This window comes from Cannabis sativa, chromosome 8, assembly GCF_029168945.1.
Source record: "Cannabis sativa cultivar Pink pepper isolate KNU-18-1 chromosome 8, ASM2916894v1, whole genome shotgun sequence".
Classification (NCBI taxonomy): Eukaryota; Viridiplantae; Streptophyta; class Magnoliopsida; order Rosales; family Cannabaceae; genus Cannabis; species Cannabis sativa.
This window is the reverse complement of record NC_083608.1, coordinates 30056118-30059497: the sequence shown is the minus strand read 5'-3', so window position 1 is coordinate 30059497 and position 3380 is coordinate 30056118. Positions and strand designations below refer to the sequence as shown.

The following is a 3380-nucleotide window of genomic DNA, read 5'->3' as shown; positions in this document are numbered from 1 at the left end:
CTGCATCTCTCGAACTTCATGGAACTTTGTGAGACTTTTAAAGTCAATGGAGTTAGTGATGATGCCATTCGTTTGAGACTGTTTCCATTCTCACTTAGAGAAAGATCCAAGAGTTGGTTAATCTCCTTGCCACCAAATTCCATAGCAACATGGACAGACTTAGCAACTAAATTTTTGTCTAAGTTCTTTCCCCCAGCAAAGTCTGCTAAGCTGCGAGGAGAGATCAACAATTTCTGTCAACAAGAGAATGAGTCTCTCTATGAGTCTTGGGAGAGGTTCAAGGACTTAATCAGAAAGTGTCCTCATCGTGGTATTGAGAAGTGAATGCTGGTTCATAATTTCTATAACGGGTTGGTTGGTAACACTAGAACCCTGATAGATGCAGCAGCTGGTGGAGCCTTTATGAGAAAGAGTGCTAATGCGGCTTATGATCTATTGGAGGAGATGGCTCTAAACAATCAGCAGTGGCCAACTGAAAGGAGTCAAACTAAGAAGGTAGCTGGTGTGCTAGAGGTTGATGCCATTACAAAGCTGACAGCTCAGGTTGAGGCCCTAACAAAGCTGATCGCAGTGCAAGCCAAACAAGCTCAAGTGGTTTGTGAGATATGTGGAGGTCCCCATCACTTTTCTGAGTGTCAGGCAGATGTGGATGATTTGCCAATGGATCAAGCAAAAGCCATTGGAAACTATTCCCAAAACAATAATTATAGGCACAACCAATAGGGGTTCTACCAGCAGAGAAACCAGCCCAACAAAACCAACAACAGCTGCGACAACAAAGTTCTAGTGGAGGCTCCACTATCCAAGCTGATTTATTGCTCCAATTCATGATGGAAACTAGAGCCTCTATTAAAACTCTATAAACTCAAATGGAACAATTGGCTACTCAAGTGGAAAAACAAGCTCAAGGAAATTTGCCTAGCACTAATGATGCAAAAGGAAAAGAGCAATGCAAAGCAATTTCCTTAAGGAGTGGAAAGAAATATGATGGGCCTGAGATGATACAACTAGTGGATGAAGAGATTAAAGTTCAAACAACACCAACTCAAGCATCGTCAGATAAGAAGATTACTGATAGTCCAGCACCACCACAGCAGTCTCCACCAATCAGTATTGATCATCATGTGAAAATACCCTATCCTCGGGAGACTCCGAAAGACCAATCTAGACAAGCAGTTCACAAAATTTCTAGAGGTCTTTAAAAGACTACACATCAACATTCCTTTTGCTGAAGCCTTGGAACAAATGCCCCGTTATGTGAAGTTCATGAAGGAGATATTGTCTAAGAAGAGAAAATTGGAGGACTATGAAACAGTGGCATTAACTGAGGAGTGTAGCGCCATTTTGCAAAAGAAACTACCGCCCAAGCTTAAAGATTCGGGTAGTTTCAATATTCCATGCTCTATAGGGGGTTCAGTGGAAACTAAAGCTCTATGTGATCTGGGAGCAAGCATTAATCTAATGCCCTTGTCTGTCTTCAAAAGGCTAGGATTGGGAAAAGCAAAGCCCACAACAGTGACTTTACAACTAGCGGATCGTTCTTTGACTCATCCTCGTGGGATAATTGAAGATGTACTGGTGAAGGTTGGTAAGTTTATCTTCCCTGCTGATTTCCTAATTCTTGATATGGAGGAAGATTCAACTATTCCCATTATTTTGGGAAGACCATTCTTAGCCACAGGCCGAGCATTAATAGATGTTCAAAAGGGAGAGTTAAAGTTGAGAGTGCAAGATGAAGAGGTCAATTTTAATGTTTTTGCCCCAACCGACATTCCTACCTGTTGTAAGATTGAGATGGTGAAGGGTTCTTTTGTTAAAGCTGATAAGAAGAAAGCAAAGCCTAAAGAGCAACTTCGAACGATTCGGCGTCATTGGAAAAGATTGATGTGTGGTAGTTCTGAAGGTGAGCTTACTCTTGTGCGAAACTCTGAAATCAACACGATTGGTGGTAAATTTCCTTCATTTAGTACGAGGGCTCTTTTGGATGAAAAGGGTCCGCCCAACCCCTTATGATGTGGGTTCAGGTAAGTCCTTCTCACCTTGAGTATAATAGCACATTGGGGACAATGTCATATTTAGTTTGGGGGGAGAGACTTAAATTTTTTAAATTCTGCACTTTAATTTCTGCATTTTAATTATCTTTTAGTTTTTTTTGTTTTAGTTAAGGAATGGCAATAAGCTTGACGATAGTTGTATACTGCTGATTAGTGTGATGTGATCTGAAATTGTAAAATAACTGTGTGCTTGATTCTGCTAACTCTTTGGATTAGTTTGGATGCTTAGAAACATGTGTTTATCTAAAAATACTCAATCTGTGAAAATTGTTATAATTGTTTTACGATGGTTTGTGGTAAGATTAACAGGATAGCTTAGAACTTGCATGTTTAATTCTTTTGAGACGAAATCCTTGATAGTGTTCAATTGGAATATGACTTAGGCATTTGTTGGATAGTTCGAGCCTTTCAAGCCTACCGTAATAATGTGTATCCCTAGTTAACCTTTTGAGCCTAAACCCGTTATGTTTTTCACCCATCGATTTGAAAAATTGCAACCACACTATTAATTTTTCTTCACCATGTTATCCATGATATCATAAGCTACATAATTAGTTTGGGGGAGGAGAAACATTTAGTGTGAGGAAATAGTGAGAGGGAGAAAAACTTGTAAGATTGAGAAGAGCAAAAAAAAAAAAAAAATTGTGTAATTCAATGTCACTGAAAAAAAATGGAATATGATGAAAAAAAAAATACAATAAAAAGTAAAAATATGTGTGAAAGAAAAAAAAAGAAAAAAATTTCAGTGATGTTGAAAAATAATAGAAATGTCTTCTATCAATCTTGGTAAATTGAGGGAATATTATGAGATCTTAGAAAAAGAAAAGCAAGAAGCTTGTGGGTTCTGTTTGTGTGCTTATGATATCTTTAGCCAAAATTGTCTTTTGCCTATCCCTGAATATCTGAGCCATATTACCTAAAGCCTTGAAAAGACCTAACGATTCCAAAGAATACTGTCAACATTAGTGGAGAAAGGTAAGCATGCAAGCTTATGAGTTATTAGGCTGTGGAACTGTTGGAAAGAGTAAAACTTTTATAACAATGTTTCACATTTGAATAAATTCTTGCAGTTGTACATAGTGTTATAAATTGAGCATCTGAGTTAATTGTTAGAGTTAGTAGGATCGAAATTCTAGTTTATGCAAGGAAGAAAACAGAGCATGAGTCAGCAGCGTAGTGATTATCTGACAGCGTAGTTAGTTTTTTTTTTAACCTTACTCGGGGGCGAGTAAGAATCTAGTTTGGGGGAATTTGTTAGGCTAAAATTAGTCTAAGTTTCGGGTCATATTTTCAGTTAGTTTTCACTCTTTGTTTCTAGTTTTAGGG

The 3380-nt window shown here is 38.0% G+C and overlaps 1 non-coding gene across 1 annotated transcript; it reads right to left on the bottom strand.

Annotated features, from left to right (window-relative positions):
* Nucleotides 1-207: 207 nt before the first annotated feature.
* On the bottom strand, nucleotides 208-314 carry LOC133030693 (small nucleolar RNA R71). The gene has a single exon (XR_009684241.1). It is a non-coding gene; the product is annotated as a small nucleolar RNA R71 (small nucleolar RNA).
* Between the last annotated feature and the right edge of the window lie 3066 nt (nucleotides 315-3380).